Source organism: Amblyomma mixtum, chromosome 4 (assembly GCF_055824585.1).
Source record: "Amblyomma mixtum isolate Tamu chromosome 4, ASM5582458v1, whole genome shotgun sequence".
NCBI lineage: Eukaryota > Metazoa > Arthropoda > Arachnida > Ixodida > Ixodidae > Amblyomma > Amblyomma mixtum.
The window spans coordinates 5662975-5684449 of NC_143015.1; the positions used below are offsets into that span (position 1 = coordinate 5662975).

The 21475-nt window shown below is 48.3% G+C and overlaps 1 protein-coding gene and 1 pseudogene across 1 annotated transcript in view; one reads left to right on the forward strand and one right to left on the reverse strand.

The window, feature by feature from the left end:
• The window catches only part of LOC149345543 (inactive CLIP domain-containing serine protease A3-like), a 356905-nt gene that overhangs the window by 68787 nt on the left and 266643 nt on the right, over positions 1-21475 (reverse strand). The window lies entirely within an intron of this gene.
• On the forward strand, positions 14809-15399 carry LOC149345545 (uncharacterized; annotated as a pseudogene).

Here is a 21475-nt window from a genome sequence, read left to right on the forward strand (position 1 = left end):
CGGTCACCACCACTCCAAGCGGAAAACTAGGCGCCGCAGTTCCGGAGGCAAGAACTGCGCCGTCAACGACCGTCTCAAGCCCTATCACCGCTCCCATGAACGTTATTGAAGTGATCGTTGAAGGTGTTACTGTTGACGCGCTCATTGACACTGGTGCTGCCGTGTCCACCATTAGTCGCAACTTGTGCCGCAAACTAAAAAAAGTGATGACGCCGCTTTCTGACCTTTCGCTTCGCACCGCCAGTGCTGACCCCATTCGCCCTCTGGCAGCTTGCACTGCCCGCCTCGTCATCCAAGGCCTCTTCTACACCATTGAGTTCTTCGTTCTCACCCGCTCCTCTCATGACATCATCCTCGGGTGGGACTTTCTGTCCGCGCATCACGCCATCATTGACTATGCACGTGCTGAAATTGATTTGTCGCCGCTGTGTGATGCTCTTGTGGACGCCTCCCCTGTTACAGCCGCGCCTATTCTCGCCGCAGACGACGTCTACTTACCAGCTTTCTCTTCTGTTTTCGTGCCGCTGACTTGTACTGCCCTGTCTGACGCTACTGTCCTTTATTCACCCTCTCCTCTTTGTGCGCACCGCAAATCTGTCATGCTCCCTCATGCCGTGCTCACACTTTCTGGTGGTTGTGGCGCCCTGTACGTCGCGAACCCGTTGCCATTACCCACCACTTTACTTCGGGGAGAATCGCTTTGCACGGTTGATGTCATCGATCTCGACGACGCTTCTCCTGTCTTTGATGACCCCGACGCCCATGACGTCAACGCCCTCACTCCTCCCGCCGACGTCGCCGACCCGTCCTCCCCGGATATGTTTTCCCATTCTGTCGATGCCGCTCTACCACCTCACCAACGCGCCCAGCTCATCGCTTTGCTGCAGCGCTTCCGCGTATCCTTCGACTCTCCGCAAGCACCGTTGGGTCGTGCAACAGCGGTTCGCCACCATATCGACACTGGCACCCATGGACCCTTGCGCCAACGCCCCTACCGCGTCTCCTCCGCCGAGCGCCGCATCATTGTTGACCAGGTGAACCACATGCTACATCGCGGCGTGATCCAGCCCTCTCACAGCCCGTGGGCTTCTCCGGTCGTGCTCGTAAAGAAAAAGGACATCTCCATTCGATTCTGCGTAGACTACCGCCGGCTAAACAAAATTACTCGGAAAAACGTCTACCCCCTGCCTCGTATAGATGACGCGCTGGATTGCCTGCAGGGAGCGGAGTACTTTTCTTCGTGGGATCTGCGCTCTGGGTACTGGCAGGTGCCGATGGCCGACGTCGACCGCCCGAAAACAGCTTTCATCACGCCTGATGGGCTGTATGAATTTAATGTGATGCCCTTCGGTCTGTGCAACGCGCCTGCCACTTTTGAGCGTATGATGGACAACATCCTCCGTGGACTTAAATGGCAGACATGCCTCTGCTACTTGGACAACGTTGTCATCTTCTCCAAGAATTTTCCGTCTCATCTTCTCCGCCTCGAGAGTGTTCTTCGCTGTCTGAGTGATGCTGGCCTGCAGCTAAACTTGAAAAAGTGTTGCTTTGGCTCCCGACAGCTTACTATTCTAGGCCACGTTGTGTCCAAGGATGGTGTACTCCCGGACCCTGCCAAGCTCCGCGCAGTTGCTGATTTCCCGAAGCTCGCATCCCTCAAAGAGCTGAGAAGCTTTCTTGGACTTTGCTCCTACTTTCGCCGGTTCATCAAGAATTTCGCTGTCGTTATCGCCCCGCTCACGAAACTTCTCGCTGGTAGCCACGACTTGTCGGCTTGGTCCCCTGCGTGCGACGAAGCTTTTGCAACGCTGCGCCAGCTTCTCACCTCTCAGAAGAGATGAGGCTTGGGCATGTTGGTATGACATACTTAAGGGAAATAAATAGCGCACAAGAGAAGACGGGACAAGCGAGGAGACACAGACAAGCGCTAACTTCCCCTCCTCCGATCCTGCGCCATTTCGATCCTTCCGCGCCTACAGAACTCCACACGGACGCCAGCGGCATTGGTCTCGGTGCCGTTCTAGCTCGGCGAAAACCTGGTTTCAATGAGTACGTCGTTGCTTACGCCAGCCATACGCTCACAAAAGCGGAGACTAATTATTCCGTGACAGAAAAAGAATGTTTGACGATTATTTGGGCGATCACAAAATTTCGTCCTTACTCATATGGGCGCCCGTTCGATGTTATTACCGATCACCATGCCCTTTGCTGGCTGTCTTCACTCAAAGATCCATCTGGCCGCTTAGCTTGTTGGGCTCTGCGTTTACAAGATTACGACATTCGGGTCATTTATCGTTCCGGTCGTAAACACTCCGACGCCAACGCTCTCTCGCGCTCCCCTCTGACCTCTGATCCTGACCCACCATCTATTTCCGGCCTCACACCTTTTCTTGACACTATTGATATGGCTTCTGAGCAGCGCAAGGATCCTTGGATTACTTCTCTTCTGGATTTCCTAGCCAACCGCTCAGCGGGCCTCCCTTCTAGAGCGCTCCGTCGTCAAGCTCATCACTTTGTCGTGCGTGACCAGCTGCTGTACCGTCGGAACTACCTCCCCGATGGTCGCAAATGGCTACTCGTGATTCCAAGGCATCTCGGCTCCGCCATTTGTGCCAGTTATCATGACGACCCGCAATGCGGTCATGCCGGTCTGCTGAAAACCTTTACCCGTCTACGGCTTCGGTATTATTGGCGGGGCATGTACCGTTTTGTCCGCCAGTACGTACGCTCTTGCCTGGAATGCCAGCGACGCATGAACCCACCACCGCATTCACCTGCTCCTTTGCAACCTTTACCGTGTCCCGCCCGGCCATTCGACCGTGTTGAAATTGACCTTTATGGCCCTCTTTCCATCACTGCCGCAGGGCACCGCTGGAGCATCGTCGCCATTGATCATCTCACGCGCTATGCCGAAACTGCCCCGTTGCCAGCTGCGACGGCCTCTGACGTAGCCGGTTTCATACTTCAGCACATCATTCTTCGTCACGGTGCGCCTCAGGAATTGCTCAGCGACCGGGGTCGTGCCTTCTTGTCCGGCGTCGTGGAAGCCCTCCTTCGGGAGTGTCATATCGTTCACCGCACGACGTCTTCGTACCATCCGCAGACGAACGGCATGACCGAGCGCTTTAACCGGACCCTCGGCGACATGATGGCCAAGTACATTTCTGCCGATCACTCAGACTGGGACCGCGTTCTACCTTTCGTTACATACGCCTACAACTCTGCAACGCAAGCCACTACTGGTTTTTCCCCGTATTTTCTACTGTACGGACGCGAGCCTTCCTCCATCATGGACACCATACTCCCTTATCGCCCTGATTCGTCCGAATTTACAACCGTCTCTCAGGCCGCTGCGCATGCCGAAGAATGCCGTCAACTCGCCCGTTCGTTTACTTCACACGACCAGCACCGTCAGAAAAGCTCCCGCACCGCTTCTCCCGGTCTGCCGCCGCCCTATCTTCCTGAATCCTTGGTTTGGCTTTGGGTGCCCTCTTCCAGCCCAGGACAGTCTACAAAACTGCTGAGCAAATACCAGGGCCCCTATCGCGTTGTGCAGCAGACATCACCAGTTAACTATCTCGTGGAGCCCATCACGCCTTCGTCTGATCATCGCCGCCGCGGCCGTGAAATTGTGCACTTAGACCGCCTGAAGCCGTACTACGACCCAGCTATCGTCTCGTGTCCTTAGGCCGCCAGTATGGCGCCTTTTCATCCCGGGGGTATTGTAAGAAAGAGAGTTGCGGTTTGATGCCCCAGCGGCTAGCGCCGATGAAGGAGAGGAAGAAGACAGAAGACGAAGTTGACGAAGCTCGGGTGCGCGCTTGCGAACGCCGGCCTGCTGAGCAGCCCTCCTGGGACAAGGACTGTGCCCGACCACACTAACTGTGCGAGTTTCCACATTACAGAATGAATGAATGAATGATCCTGGCGTGAAATTTCTTTTTCGTAGTTTTCTTTCTGGGCCTTTTAGTAGCCATTTTGTTGGGCTCAGCCGCAATGGTTACATTTACTACTTCGCTTCTACCTACCCCTACGCCCTGAGCCACCGTGGACCCATGACGTCTCAGTGACGATCGCGCGCCTTGAATACTCCCCCCGGTGGGCTTTTACCCGGTGTGTGTGTATATAAGTGCAGGTTCAGTTTTTGCTAAAATAAAAGTTGGAAGCTCAGCGCTCTCTACTATCTTCTTCTCCTCCCTGTTTTGTGTTCGCGCTGCTGATACATATGGATCACATCCAACTAGACCGGCAGGTGGTGTTATACACTCACAAGTGCCAGAATCTTATTACCACTTATTGCCACAAGCGAAAAAAACTATGTGCTGTTTATTTCTACTGCAATAGCATAAATTCAGTCGCGAGGAAACCGTAGCAAAACCCTGCAACAAGCATAGCGCGCAGTACGCGACCGGCGCTTAGGACCCAACATGCTGCCTCGAGGGGCAAATGGCGGCGCAGGGTGGTGCAAAGGGTGTCCCACCCTGAAAGCGGAGGTAGATAGATAGATTGATCTTTATTTGAGACAACAAGGTCTCGGATAAGAGGGCAAAAGGCAGATGCACTCTGCCTGACGGGGCCCAAGCACCCGACACATGAGCGGACATCCCTTCCCCACCCAGACATGTCGAAAAAAAGGAACAACGGAAAAAACCGCAAAACACAACAAAGCAGAACACAAGAATCTATAGACATATGTACAGGTCGGAGTCCGATGGGCAAGCAAAGCTGCATGAAAATGGCTGTTCCGGAGGACGCGGCTGGGTACAACGCATCGACCGGGAAGCCGGGCCCACTGAAGAGAGGGGCCGTGAGTCGTCGCTATGCTGCGGCTGAAGTAGGGGGAGCAACTGTCGGGACGCTGCACGAGCAGCAAAGTAAGAGGAGGAATAACCGCGAACTTGGACGAGACTTATGAACGAGAAGAAGACTTCCTCCTCTTCAACATGTCAGACCAACTGGCCCAAAGCTTCCCCTTGTTGAAAAAAGTAAGCTGCCTGTGCCTGCTGTGCTGACGGTGGGTATGCGGCTTAACGAGACTTCTGCATCGCGCGGTGGACATAGGCAGAATGCCTACGCCAACAGTGCACAGTGGCAGTTGTAGACATACGTGGGTGTCACCGGCCCGTGTGACGTCGGTGCAGAAAAGTCGTAGGCAGTCTCCGTGTAATGCAGGGGTGTGAATAGCATAGCGGCGAGCCCTGGGCATGGAGGCAACGACGCGGTGAGGAGTGGGCAAGGCTGTGCATGGAGCCAATGCTACAGGTGCTGTGGGAGAAATTCGTAGCGGTGCAGAGAGTGAAGGAGGGTCCTGAGGGGCTGGCGGTGGCAATACGCAAGCAGAAAGTTGCCGCGTGTCCGGTTCTTGGGTTAAGGGAAGACGAAACACCAGGGCGAAGTGAGGCGCCACCGGGTCTATAAAACGTACCTGGAGGGTCCGTTGCATAGATCGTCAGGGTCTGGCGACGTGGAGGCGCAGAACTCGACTCACGCGGCCTCACTACAGAAGGTAATCGCTTGAGGTAATGGCTCGAGTACACTCGCTGGCACCCATTCAGAGTCATTTGCGGGTAAAGTAGGGCTGGTGATGCGTGTTACTGCTGTCAACGCTTTTTTTTTGGGGGGGGGGGGGGTTAATTGTGCTGCCTGCTCGTGCCAACTCTCCCCCCCCCCCCCTCCCCTCGCCATTGGGTACGGGCCGGCGTAGTTTTGGCAAACACTTTTTTCCGGTTCAACGCCAGCGGTGGGGAGCGGTATGGCTGGGACCCATCCTCTGGGAATGCAGCGGCAGTGACTCCCAGCCGACTGTGAGGGCCAGTCGTGCTCGTGAGTCCGATGCCTGAGCGGAGGCAGGCCTGTGTTTATACTCAGGTTGGACCCACGAAATCGTGCACGGAAGGCATGTTCAAAACGACAATGTTTTCAAATACATGCTACTGCCCTCCGTACCCGGGGGCGTGCGCAGTGGCCGGGCTCTAAACGACACCTCGGGGAAGCAGCCTCACGGCCAGCGGCAGGGCTGTAATGGTCATTACAGCCATTTTGGCAGCAGCAGCGGACACGCGCACAAGCAATTGAAGCTACTATCTACCATTTTTCAGCACTTCCAGTGACGCATCGGCGCGTGTCATCGCGCGAGGATACCTGCTACGGGCGTGGCTGTCATCTGTGTACCGTGAGCGACACCTGGTCCGCTGTTTTCCTGTGGCTACGCAGAGCGTCTTTCCTGACACTTTGGCAGCAGCAGCGGACACGCGCACAAGCAATTGAAGCTACTATCTACCATTTTTCAGGTACTGGACGTTGGCCTCTGCCTATACTTGGTGGTCTTCCTGTGGCCCTTTTCTACTGTACCTGCGGCTGCCTTGGCGCCGGCCCTACCTGTTTCCGGTCATCGAGCCTTCGTCTCTACACCACTTTTGCAACTTTCCGCAGCACTTCCAGTGACGCATCGGCGCGTGTCATCGCGCGAGGATACCTGCTACGGGCGTGGCTGACATCTGTGTACCGTGAGCGACACCTGATCCGCTGTTTTCCTGTGGCTACGCAGAGCGTCTTTCCTGACACTTTGGCAGCAGCAGCGGACACGCGCACAAGCAATTGAAGCTACTATCTACCATTTTTCAGGTTAGTCTTGACTACATTTGTAGTACTTCTTTTCCGGTGTCTCTGCTGCTGCTGCCGAAGTGTTTGTGACATGCCAAATGCAGAACTACTAAAGGTTCTCAAAGAGTTTAAGCAAGAAGTTCGCGACTTGCTTAAAAGTGACTTGCAGGAACAATTTACTGACTTGCGTACCTCTCTCGAAAGAGAACTTCGAAAAGAGCATCGCGACCTGAAGCAGAGCCTTGAATTCCTCAATAAACAGTATGAGGAAATGGTAACGAAGTGCACACGGCTCGAGGTAGAAAATAATGAACTGAAGGCTCAGAATGAAATTCTAGTGGCTGAGCAAGAGGAGCTTAAAACACTGGCTGTTCAACATGAGAAGAGAACAACTGCCCTTGAGCAGTATTCACGTAACAAAAACATTGAACTGAAAAATGTCCCCAACTCTTCCGATGAAAAGCTAACAGAAGTCCTTGCAAAACTTGGTGAAGCAGTAGGCGAGCCGATAGAAGAAAGCGACATCGATATTTGTCATCGTGTTCCTGCCAGAGATGCCCCTTTCCCACACATTGTTATACAATTCCACAACCGGTCTAAACGGGATGCTGTGTTGGAAAAGGCGCGGAAAATGCGTCTATCAGCTACCGACGTCGGCCTTTCAGAAACAACGCCCATCTACGTAAACGAGCATCTCTGTCCGCAGTTAAAAAAGCTGCTCGGTATGACAGTGGCAAGGAAAAAAGAGATGAGCTGGCTGTATGCGTGGACGAAAGGCGGAAAAATATTTGCCCGTAAAACCGATAAATCCGGAGTTCTTCAGATAACGAGCAGCAGTGACCTTGAAAAGATTGTTTAGCACGCTTAATCGTATACCAGATGGCACCACAAGTATCAACCTTGCCGCTCTTTCCAGAGAAGTACAACATTTCTTGCTTACATATAAATGCTCAGTCAGCCAGAAACAAAGAAGACGAAATAACAACACTTTTTGACGGTTTTAAGTTTGATGCAGTGATGATAACAGAAACCTGGTACCGGGATGACTCGGAAGTGCTTCGTGTGCACGGCTATCGGACCTACCACTTGAATCGAAGTGGTAAGACAGGCGGCGGCGTAATGTTATTAGTGAAAGATACATTTGTATGCGACATTGTTGACATTTTTTCTGTAATAACTGATGATTATGAAATGCTAACTTTGCAATGTAATATGACCATTTTTTCTGTGGCATACCGTCCGCCCAAAGGTAGCAATAGAGCTTTTCTTTCATTTCTTGACACTTTCTTAGGTTGGATCAACGAAAACGCCTACAAACTAATTCTAGGTGGAGACTTGAACATTGACCTCCTACACTCGTCCCCACAAAGTGAAGAATTGTGCTGCACTTTAGAAACTAATGCTTTTATTAATCTCATAGAACAACCAACTCGTATAGAGCGGGATACATCTACACTCATTGACATTTTTATCACCAATGCTACAAATGTGCCCATCAGTTCAGGTGTTCTTCAAACACACATTAGTGACCATTTACCTATATATTTAGTGCTTAGTCATAAAAAGTTCCAATTAAAAGACGCGAGACCGACTGTAAGTACATTCCGGGAGATAAATGAAGATACCCTGGGGTCTTTCTATAATTTAGTTTTAGGGATATCATGGGAGAGTGTTCTTTCAAGCGCTGATGCGGAGGAGGCTTATAACATCTTCATAGACAAATTTATAAAGGTATATAATGATTGCTTTCCCTTCAAAACTCGTAAGCGGCCACGAAAAGCACGCAAACCTTGGATTACAGCTGAATGTGTCAAAGCTATAAAGCTGAAAAATGTTCTTTATCAAAAGTTTTTAAAATCCAGAAACGAAAACGATTTAGGTGACTTCAAAAAACACAGAAACAGAACAAACAGCCTATTACGGAGAATTAAAAAAAGAGTACTTTGAAAACCTTTTCATGCAGGACAAGAAGCAAACTCCGGAAATAATTTGGAAAAGATTAAACACACTCCTAAATCGGCACACTGGTGCAATTGATAGCCCGATGGAGATAAGTATGAATGGCACAACTCTTGCAGGAGAAGAATTAGCTAAAGCTTTTAATGATTTCTTCACATCTGTGGGAAATAGTCATCATGACCCAAGCTGCATGAACTTTATGCACCAACCAACAGAAGAGACTGCATTTTTATTCCCGGTAACTGCAGATGACGTTGTGTCTACAATCTTATCTCTAAACAATACTACCAGTACTGATGTAGATGGTTTGGAGATTCGGCCACTTAAGCATGTTGCTACTATTATAGCCCCTGTTTTAGAGTACATCATTAATCAAATATTTTCATGCGGCCAATTTCCTCGCCGGCTCCAAGTGGCCAAAGTTACTGCCATATTTAAAGGTGGTGAGAAATGTAACATGTCTAACTACAGGCCAATTTCAATACTTCCTGTATTCTCCAAGGTCGTTGAGAAGCTAATACACGTACGAATGAGCTCATTTTTAACCAAGCATCAGATTATGACACCGTATCAGTTTGGGTTCACCAAAAAACGCTCTACAGAAAGCGCCTTGCTAGTGCAAAAAGAAATCATTCTTAACGCCTTTGAACACCAATTGTATTCACTTGGAATTTTCATAGACTATTCAAAGGCATTTGACAAAATAAATCACGTTACACTATTAACAAAATTGGAATATTATGGTTTCAGAGGCTGTTTCCTTTCTCTTATTAAATCCTACCTACAATACCGTCAACAAAGGGTGCACATAAGTAACTCTTGCTCCAGCTTCAAACCATTGCTACATGGCGTTCCGCAAGGAAGTATTCTCGGGCCACTACTTTTCAACCTATACATTAATGACCTTGTTAACATAGATTTAAATACATCATTTGTTATTTATGCCGATGACACAAGCTTATTTTTCTCCCATCACAGTTTACCCCTGCTTGTAAAGAAAGCGAATGCAGTACTTGATGTAATGAACACTTGGTGTCTAAATAATTCCTTAACTATAAACGTCTCGAAGACAAAATCAGTTCTTTTTCGCCCTAAAAATAAACCAGTTAATTCAAATATTGTCCTGCAACTTGGTCTTTCAGTCATAGAGGTGGTACCAGTAATAAAAACCTTAGGTGTCCTTTTCATGAGAATATGCAGTGGAACGCACATACTGACCTCGTTCACTCCAAACTATCCCGAATAGTTGGTATTCTTGCACGTTTTCGCAACTTTCTTCCTAAGCACATTAAATTACTTTTGTATAACTCCCTTTTCACATCCACATTATCGTATTGCTACTTGATATGGGGCACCACAACGTACACAAACTTGTCCAAAATCTATCGACTGCAGAAAAAAGGTGTAAGAATTATTTCAAATGAACCCAATGACGCCCACACAAAACCTCTTTTTGATGACCTTGGATTACAACCATTACCAAACCTGTTCAATGCACTTCTGTTAAAACGTCATCATGCCTTTCATCTAAATAATGACCCTTTCCTTGAAAACCTTGCGACCCTGTCTCCGTTTGCGAAAGCATATAGCACACGAAGCAGTCAGACATGGAAGATTCTTCACACCCGTACTAACTATGGCCGCCAAATGCTGATGTACACACTACCACATGCTCTTAACTCTTCTGATAACACCTCCAAGTCACCTCCAAGACATTAACACTTACAATTATGAACCCGCAATGTTAGCCCTATCACTTAACATGTTTTTATGATTATGTAAAGCCGTCGCCATATATATATTGCTTTTCTTTATATCGCTATCACTTTTTGTCCCCTGCAGTATTGCTTTGTGAACGGGGTGCTAGCCTTTGTCAAGCCGTTACAGGCCTTTTGCTAGCACCCCGTTGCATCACGAATTCTGTAAGATCATTGTTGATGCTAAATAAATTTGAATTTGAATTTGAATTTGAATTGCGGGATGCGGAGTTAAGGGGGGCGGTCTACGACCTTGAAACGTCCAGTGAAAACCGTCGACGTTGTGGAGTCCTGGCGGATTAGGCCCGGGTCATCTCACCCTAAGTCACGTTTTTGGTTTGTGGCCCAGTCAGGCCAGCCTCGAACACTCTCTCCTCAGTAGGAGTGGAGCAAGCTAGGGGAGAAATTAAGTGCATGGGTAGTTGGTTGGAAGCACCGGTGGGTCCACGGAGGTCGTGGTGCCGACAGGCTGACGGCCTAAGCCTCTACTGGCTGAATCACATCATACATTTTTCCGATGTCTGAAAAACTGCGAAAAGCACTCGATGGCTATTAGCTGGCAGGTCGGAAACAAACCCCGTCGTGGAGAGGCCCCAGGTAGCTGACCCCGAGTTAGGTTCTCCTGCCTCCGGCGGTCGTAGCCCGTTCGTTGCGTTTGGTTGGTGTTCGGGCATCCCGTGAGCAGGACCATGTCATTGAGCAATCTCGATGCTCTCCCTGTCTTGGCCAGGCAGGCCAGAAATGGAGTCGAGATAAATGAAGGATGCGACCAAACAACTCGCTGTCTCCATTCCCGCCCTATATCCCATAACCCATTTCCTGAAAACCGTTCACCCCATCCATATTTCCCATACTCTCCGCTACTTCCGAGGGGAGATCAGGGGAGTCTACCCGGGCCCGCTCTCCCGGCTGCCCCCCATTTTTTTATTTTTTTCCCTACTTCCGGGTGGTAAAATTACCATTGCCACCGGCCTTTCCTTTTATCTTCCAATTACATTAACCCTATCGTACGTATGGGGTGCAGGCAAAGAGTTATTATTCTTAAATTTTTTAGGTTGCCCCAGCATAATATATGTCACCGGTTTGGCATTCTTATCCTGCTCCTTGTGACTTTTAGTGCGTTGCGGACCTTGTGAAGGACTGCAGATTTGGCTTCGTCTCGGGCGAGGGCTCTTTAGTATCAGCTGGCCGCGGCTTCGACGTCGCTCCAGAGGCCTGCTGAGCTTCTGGCTGTTGTGACGAGGCACATGATGGCACATGAGTCTAGTGAGAGAAAAAAGGTTGCTGTGCTCCCTTACGTGCACACTGTTTCCCACAACTTAAAAAAGGTAGCGCAGAAAGCAGATGTTAGAGTTGTTTTCACGGCCCCTAACAAGCTTAACAAACTTTGCAAGCTGACGAAACCCTACTCTTCTGTCAAACAATTATGTGGCATCAAACACCAAACAGCGTACGTGGAATGTGTAGACTGTGTTGTGTACTGCATCCCTCTATCTTGTGGCAAAAAGTATGTTGGGCAAACGGGCTGTTGTCTCAATGACCGGCTACGCCAGCACAACAATAATGTTAAAAATTCCTACGGAAGCAACCTAGCCATTCACTGCAGTAAGTGCCGTAATTGTACTCCATTGTTAAATCAGTGCCACATCATCGGACGTAGTCGCGATCAACTAACCCGAGAGATTATAGAAGCACAGAACATAGCATCACTGGGTAGCAATTGTGTAAGCTCACCGTCCATTTCATTGTCAAAAAAAGAACTTGCCTTCCTCAGGGTATCAACGTAATCGTGCACTTATATCTTCATAGTTCTGTTAGTCTCGGTAGCTATACTGTGTAATCGCGCACGTGCAATTTACTGCCGTGTCATAAAAGCGTTCGAGAACTGTTTTAAGCACTTGCGGTTTTACGAAATAAACAGTTGGAAGTAGCGCTCGTCCTTGTCTGTTCCTTCTTCGTCCTTGTTGCCTTAGCGCTTGAAAAATGTCACCGTAGGGCTCAGGGCAGGGCAGGAGAGACGGCGCAGCATGTCGGGCTGTAGGATGTCACAGAGGAAACGCCGAAAGCGGCGGGTCGAAGCATAGGTCCTGCCAGCCAGCCGTCCAGAAACGCCCCTGAGGGAAAAGGTGCGACTCGCGGGTCACCCAGATGTGGGCGCTAGACGCGGCCAGACATTTATTGGAGATAGCTTGAGAACCAATGAGCGGCGACGGCTAGCGAACAACATGTCGCTGTGCCCGAGTACCTTAAACGTTCCACTCAAGACGTGCCTGGCACCTCCTCTTCCTTGTCCTCAAAGAAGATGCAACGCCACCACATGGACTGGCGTCTTCGGGGACCTTCGGAAGCACGAACAACGTAGTCGCGCCTTTGCAGCGGCCTCTCTGCGTTTACTGATCTCGCACCATTTCTTTCTGTACCGCCCGTTCAGTCTTTTGACGGGGGCAGTCTGTCCAGACAGAGTCGTGAGGGCCACAGCAATTGGCGCAATTAAAGGCAGTTGCGCGGCAAAAGTCGCCGCTGTGTGGCTCGGAGCATTTCGGCCAGGATGGACTTGTTGCAGAAGCCGCTTATGTCGCCGAACCTCATTTACTTCCTGCACTACAGCGGTTTAGGTACGAAATCTCGAAGTTGGTGGCGAAAGTCTCCAGCCTTCCCGCATAATGTTATAGTCACCCTTGAAGAATCCTGACGCCTTTAGATCATCCGAGGCGCTGAACCTGGGTTATCGAAGTGCTGTTGGTCGCCAGCTTGATTAAGATGTGGAAATCGGCGTCACGCTGTAAATCCCGCCAGGCGTGCTGCCGCTGTCTTGGAGGATAAGAGGGCTTCCGCTGATAGCGATTAACCAAGAATGCTGGGCTAGTTGATGACGGGACACTGGCAGCGACAAGTTAACTAGCGCGAAGGAAACAGAGGATAGAAGCAGAGAAACAGTCGGGACACACGAGGCATAAAAACACACGAAAAACACAACACACGGTAGCGAGTATCCCGCCTGTGTCTGCTGTGTTTGGTGTCGCATCCAGTGCGCGGCTGGTACTGCCTAGTTTGGTGATGATGGTGCGCTCCTCTCCTTGACATCAATGGCAATGACGTTTTAGAGCACAGCCTTTGGCACCCGTTTCTGCGTTTCGCGGCGTCGCCGTCGCCGTTGTCCGTTGTTACCAGCAGTGGACACCTTAGTCGCGCTTTAAGCTTGCGAAACCTATGGTGCGGGAGCCTAGAAACCAGAGGGCAAAATCGGTAAATTGATTTTTGAGGAAAGAAAATGGCGCACTATTTGTCTCACACATCTCGATGGACACCTGAAACAGAGGGAAGGCCCTCTTGCCCTCTGCCCTCTTGGAACAGGGGACACCTCATCGTGCTTTAATCTACGTGGCGGTAGTGACAAATGTGCGCTATATGCGTTGGCATTGACAACATTGTGCCAGAATCGTCGTGCTGGGGCCATAGGCCTTCGGTATTAATTGTGTTCATTGGCGTTGGCGTGGACAACGTTTTACACTCAGATCATTTTAAGGAAAGGAAATGGGCATAACTGGCTGCCTGGGATAGTGGAACCTGAACTGCACTTATAGGTACGTGGAGTGATGAGAGAGAGAGGTGTAGGCTGCCAGCATTAGTGCTGACAACGGTGAGGGAACTCTCGCGATCAACCATAAACTGCCACCTGCCAGGATTGCAGTGTGGGTCGGGACTTTAATGTAGATGTAGAGATAAACGGGAATTTCTTACCACTCATGTGGGAGAACATCCCGTTCCTCTCACTCGTAACGCCTCCTACGGCTGTGGCAACCTCCTGAAATACTTGCCTAGACCTCTTTGAGAACCAGGCATTGGTGCAGCAAGTCGAGCTTATATTTATCTATTTCTCCGACCACAAAGCTTCCTTCATGACAATCAAGAACTGTTAGCGGAGCGTTTCTTGGGGAAAGAATATGTGTGAAAAATAAAAAGTTCTCTATAATTGTACATGCGTCTTGCCCGAATTCTTTGCCTCAATCTATCGAAAAGTTGAAACAGCTGATGTGCTGCGCTCAAATTTCGCATTAGGAAGTAACGTAATCGTCGGCATTTTTTTTTTTGCGAGGGTTCCTCGCACGTCTTTGATCTGTCCTGGTACGAGGTGGTCTGCCTGATCAAGAGGTTCATGTTGTCGGTTGTCGGGCCGGGACTCTGCGCGCCGCAATAACCGCTGACGGGCTTGGTGAGCGCGACTCGACGTGTCTGCGCTGTCTGCGCTTGGCCTTCTTGCTAACGGTGGGTACGAACCCGTCGTCGGACGAGGAGTCATCACCTCATCACGTCATACCAAGTACGCCGCAGTGTTTTGGCTGCTACAGTCACTCATATCGTAGAGAAGCTTTCTCTGGGTGGCCGCTGCTGACGCGCCGGTTTCCAAAGAAGTCCCACCGGCCTTCATTTCTACCATCGTGACAAAACCATCGTGCCGGTGGGATTTGGAGCCGGCACGCTTGCCGACATGCGCCTCACGCTGCTGTTGCACATGCAGGTCTTTTTTACGCTCGGAACCTCGGCTGTGCTCGGCCCGACAGGACAGGCGATGTCCCCTTGCCTTATCCAGCCTTTTTCATCGGCCGCGAGCGGTTGGAAGCTGACCGCCGTGTCGACCACCGTCGAAAAGAGGGGATCGCCGGTTATCAACGTTTCCAAGCTTCACTCAAACACTGATTCCATTGTCTGCGACCCACCAATCTTCTTCGAGCATCAGGAGCCACGTGACTACAACCAAGCCTACTTAAACCCGCTGCGCTTTGGCTACGTGTGATTTCGATCCGGCACGCTTGCCGACATGCGCCTCACGCTGCTGTTGCACATGCAGGTCTTTTTTACGCTCGGAACCTCGGCTGTGCTCGGCCCGACAGGACAGGCGATGTCCCCTTGCCTCATCCAGCCTTTTTCATCGGCCGCGCGCGGTTGGAAGTTGACCGCCGTGTCGACCACCGTCGACAAGAGGGGATCGCCGGTTATCAACGTTTCAAAGCTTCACTCGGACACTGATTCCATTGTCTGCGACCCACCAAATCTTCTTCGAGCCTCAGGAGGCACGTGACTACAACCAAGCCTACTTAAACCCGCTGCGCTTTGGCTACGTGGGATTTGGAGCCGGCACGCTTGCCGACATGCGCCTCACGCTGCTGTTGCACATGCAGGTCTTTTTTACGCTCGGAACCTCGGCTGTGCTCGGCCCGACAGGACAGGCGATGTCCCCTTGCCTCATCCAGCCTTTTTAATCGGCCGCGCGCGGTTGGAAGTTGACCGCCGTGTCGACCACCGTCGACGAGAGGGGATCGCCGGTTATCAACGTTTCCAAGCATCACTCGGACACTGATTCCATTGTCTGCGACCCACCAATCTTCTTCGAGCATCAGGAGCCACGTGACTACAACCAAGCCTACTTAAACCCGCTGCGCTTTGGCTACGTGGGATTTGGAGCCGGCTCGCTTGCCGACATGCGCCTCACGCTGCTGTTGCACATGCAGGTTAGTTACCGCTATCCTATTGTGATACGAGAACCTCTGTATGCATTGCCGGCTCCACCCACGCCAAGCGCTTCTGTTTGTCGTAGCAGACGAGTACGCAAACTTGTATGTTGCAAGCAGTTTCGCCTGATTGTGAATCGGGTGTTGTACCTGGTGCTCCTACTGCTACTGTCCGGAGATATTGAGCTCAATCCTGGCCCTCTTAGTGAATGTCAAGTGGAACTCCTTAAGAGTTTCCAATGCGGTCAGGCAGCTATTATGGCTAAGTTAGATAACATCGACGCGATTATCGCTAATCATGAAGCCATCATAGGGGATATAAGCAGTAAACTTGACAAAGCTGGAGGACAGATTGACGCTCTCGACAAATTGGTTATTGAACAGGCTAATGTTATTGAACACTTAACGCGAGAGGTAAAGGATCTGCATATCAAGAATACCGATCTTGAAAATCAAAGTCGGAGGCAAAACCTTGTCTTCTATGGCGTTAAGGACAGCAACCAATCAGAAACATGGGAAGAATCTGAGAACCTAATCAAAAGCATCTGTCAGTCAAAGCTAGGGATCGAATTGAAAACTGTACAAAGGGCGCACCGTGTCGGGCGTTTCAGTGATAAGACTGCACGACCTATAATAGTGAATTTTGCCTCCTATAAAGAGAAACAAGAAGTCATGAGTTGCGCGAAAAAGTTCAAGGGTTCTGAGTATAGCGTGGATCAAGATTATTCAACAGAGACACGTAATGTTCGGAAGCGAATGTGGGAATACGCAAAAATTCAGGAGGCCGACAAAAGCAAGATCAAACTAAAGTACGACAAACTTATTCTGAACGGAAAGGCTTTTAATGTGGGACAAAGAAAAGCAGGTGGTTATTCCCGCCATGAAACGATGAAGCCCCATTCATCCAAGGAAAAGCCTCCAACGAGATTTAGTTGCCAAAATCGTTAACTGCAGAAGCATTGTAAATAAAGTCAATGAGTTTGCTAGTCTTCTAGAGTCTGTAAAGGCAGACATAGTATTTGGTACTGAATCATGGTTAGATGCATCAATCAGGGATAGCGAGGTGTTTCCTAAAGAATTCATTGCTTACCGCAAAGACAAATCCCGGTTTGGCGGGGGCGTCTTTCTGTTGGTGCATTCCTCTTTAAGATCATCATTACTAGATGTCGATTACAATGACGTTGAATCAATATGGTGTACACTTACGCTGCACGACAACTCGTCATACGCTGTTGGATCATTTTATCGCCCTCCCGGTTTTGATCTGAGCACTTTGCAATCACTCTATGAAAGTATTTCCGAGGTCTCCCAAAAACCGATATTGCTCGGGGGTGATTTGAATCTGCCGGATCTGCACTTGGGTGATGGCATGTGTGTAACCACAACAGGTTGTGGAATCGATATAGAAATGAAGATCATCATAGATACTTTTGGCTTAGTACAGTACGTTCAGGAACCAACTAGGGATAAAAATGTTTTAGATCTTTTCTTTTCCAACTCTCCGGATCAAGTTTATGCTGTTCATGTTATTCCAGGCATTAGTGATCATCAGGCGGTCATCGCATGCATAAAAGCATCGCATAGTAGACAAAAGAAATGTGAGTCAAGGCGAGTCTTTTTTTACGATAAAGGTGACTATGCTAGAATGTCCGAAAAATTACAAGATCACTTGCCCGTTTTTGAGTGCTTTAGGATGAGTGCGATATTCATGAATTATGGCGTTTATTTGAGCAAAAACGTTTTGAACTGAGGGATGCACACGTACCAAATATAGATTCAGCTAGACTGAAGAAACGCAGAAAGCCGTGGGTGACTGCCAGTTTGATAAAAATGATAAGGTAAAGAAGGCGTGCGTACCTCAAGTTTAAGAGCACAAAATGTGAAGATGACTTTAGCAGATTACTTGTACTAATGCGTGAGCACAAAGAAAAACTAAAAACTGCGAAAGAGGAATACTTTAAAACGCTGGACGTTAAAATGAAGAAAAACCCTAAACTTTTTTGGCACTACTTAAGGAAGTGTGGATCAGATTCATCTGGTGTAGGTGAAATCGTTTATAATCAACAGGTCATCTCAGGTGACTTAGAGAAGGCAACGTGTTTTAATAATCACTTCAAGCCTGTTTTCTCCCCTAACGCTATCAACAGTCACCAACATTACACAAGTTATGCGCCAGCAATGCCGCCAGTTGAAATAAGTGTAAGAGGGATTCTAGCGCTCCTAGAGGATATAGATGAATAAAAGGCCTGTGGTCCAGACGGCATATCACCCCGGTTGCTAAAGAACTGCGCTTATCCTATCTCACAGTATCTATGCCTTATTTATAAAAAATCTTTGGATACAGGTCTTTTACCACACGACTGGAAAATAGCTCATGTGGTTCCGATTCACAAAGGCGGATCAAGAAAAGATGTGGCAAATTAGAGGCCTATTTCTCTAACATCAGTTTCATGCAAAATCTTTGAGCACATCTTATACACAGAAATAATGAACCACCTGGTAAAGAATGATTTGCTGATGAAGGAACAACATGGGTTCCGGAAAGGTTTATCATGTACTACACAACTTGTTGAATTTTATCACGAACTTGTATCTGAAGTTGACCGCGGGGGCCAAACGGACTGCATATTTCTCGATTTTCGGAAAGCGTTTGACACTGTGTCACACCCACTCCTTCTCTATAAACTAAAAATGTTGAATCTGGACAAAGCTGTTATAATATGGATTCAGAATTATTTGTTCGGCCGTCGCCAACGTGTAGTCCTAAATGGTGTATGTTCAGATTACGTTGATGTGACATCAGGGGTCCCACAGGGGTCGGCCCTGGGGCCACTCCTGTTCTTAATCTATATAAATGATATTTCACTCGGTATCTCCTCAAGTATACGTCTGTTTGCAGATGACTGCGTTTTGTACAGGAAAATTAACAACGCCAATGATGTCGTTCAACTCCAAACTGACTTAACACTTATCCACGATTGGTTTCTGAAATGGAAAATGTCTTTGAGTACGGAGAAATGCGCTCATATTTATTTTTCACGAAAAAAAAATCAAAGTCCAAGCTCAGTATCGCATAAGTAATGAATTGATCACACAGAAATGTACTTACAGATACTTAGGTGTTATACTAACAGATGACTGTTCCTGGAATGCTCACGTGGATCATGTGGTTACCAAAGCCGGTAGGGCACGAAATTTCATACAGCGGAGTTTAAGGTCTTCGCAGCCAAACCTCAAGAAAACTGCTTTTCTCTCTTGTGTTCGACCTATCATTAAATATGCCTGTATTGTATGGGACCCTGCACATCGGGTGTTAATTGAAAAACTTGAAAAAATTCATAACAGAGCAGCAAGGTTCGTCTTGGGCAGGTACGGGCGAAGGGATAGTTGTACAGCAATGAAAAAAGAATTGCAATGGGAACCACTCGCTTGCCGTAGAAGAAAATTGAGGCTAAAATTGCTGTACTTAATAGTTCACGGAAAAACGGGGATTGATTTTGAAAATTACTTAAAACAGCCCTTTTACGTTTCTCAACGACATGACCATTCCCGTAAAATTAGAGAGTACCGTACCAGGACGAACTTGTTTGCAAATTCATTTTTTGTTAAAACAGTGCAACAGTGGAACCAGCTTTCCGAAATGCAAGTGTGCTCTGCAAGTGAAGATGTATTTTTTGCCAATCTGTAACCCCCCTGCTATAACGCCTTCGGGCAAATGCGGGGCAACTATTGAATAGAGAATAAAATAAATAAAGAATAAAGGCAGCGGCGCCTCCCTAGTTATGGCACAGAAACCAAAAATTTACACAATCTGATACAGAGCAACATCTTGGTCTTCCTAAGAATTCGAATGAAAACATTAACTGTTGTTTCATGCGGTAAAACCAGTGGCTCAGGACACTCGGAGTAAATTGAATAAACACTTAAAAGTCGTTCTCAACTTCGAAGCTTTTACACTGCAAAACACGGTGTGTTTTTCAACCTTCACATAGAGCTTACCCTGTATACAAGAAACGTCATGCTTAGCAGACTATACGGTTGCATTTCTCAAAACCACCTGAAGTTCCTTAGTAATTGGTGTAGTATAACAAGGAAGTTTTATAGTCGTGATAACTCGCTCAGATGGGTTCATTGTTTCCGTGCTCGTTGCTAACAGTTTGTCTTCTTTAACGGCTACAACTATAAGCACATGATGAAATATGTTCAGCTTTTTCGCAGGGTCCAGTACTCGGACCGCTATAGTTCTTGACTTGCATTAATGGTTTTCCTTTGTCGGTCTAAATAATATTCGCTTATTCGCCGATGCTTATGCTATTAAGAGAGTTAACTGCTGAACTAGTTAGTTTTCAGACATATTACCGGGATTTTCAGCGAGATTAATACGCACACAAGGAAGAGGACAACACGGGCGCTGACTGCAACTGTTGAATCAGGTGGAAGCAATCGACATATTAGCCCCCCCTGATGATGCGCATGTGTACAAGGTCACAAGAAATCCAGCACCAATCTTATGAATGTAGGCGTGCAAGAAAGTTCCTCTCAGGCTCACAAACAAAAACTGAAGTGTCGCTGACACAGCTGGAACCGGCTGTTTTGAGGCAAAAGGCTTACAGAGTTTCCTGAGCCGTCTGCTGCCTGCCTCTACCTAGAATCCTCAAATCGCAGAACCGTGGTGTACAATTCGTGCAAGCCCTACAGTGTTCGACAAGCCTTTCATCTCTCACTTAGGCGCCATGGAAAACATTGAAAATAATGACGACGAGAGACTTGCGCAACACTGTAGGGCTTCCACCACTTGTACCACACGGTTCCGTAATGTGAGGATTCTCGGCAGAGACAGACAGCAGACAGCTCCTGAAGCTCTGAAAGCCGTTCACATAAAACAGGTGGGTTGGAACCTTGTCAGTGACACTTCAGTTTTGCTCTATGAGGCTGAGTGGAAATCTCTTTCACGCCTATTCTGATAACATTGGTGCTCGTTTTCTTGTGGCCTTGTACATCGGCGCTTCAGCAGGTAGGCCTATGCATGTCGATTGCTTCCACCTGATTAAACAGTTGTACTCAGCGCCCGTGCTGTCCTCTTTCTTGTGTGTGTCTTCGTTGTGCTGAAAATCCCGGTATTTTGATATTTTCATCAGACAAAGAGTAATGATAACTTCCGCACTTTACAGAACTATCTTCGTGCTGTAGTGAATCTCAGCCACCAATGGCAAAATGAACAGAACACTAACAAGAGAATGCTAAGCGTGCAACCCGTACTCCTATATCATTTCCCTTAAAGCAGCTCAATGACACTTTACCAAAATGTGGCCATGTTTACTAGTACTTTCTGCTAACATTCCATCTCTATTACCACGAATCATTAAATAGCAACGCCAAACGAGTGCTCGAATTTTTTATTGGTCATCACCTTCCTTACGAAGGTGATGATTACCTCCCTTACATTACCTTCCTTACAACTCGATGTTTATGCTACACATTGTGCATACACATCCTCATGCATTAACAATTTTACATGTTTTTTTTTTTATTTATTTAAACATACTGTCAATCCCCAGAGGGATTGTAACAGGGGTGGGTACAGAAAAACAATTTTACAGTATTATTAACAAAGAATTATACCAGAGAGAGCGACACAATCGACTG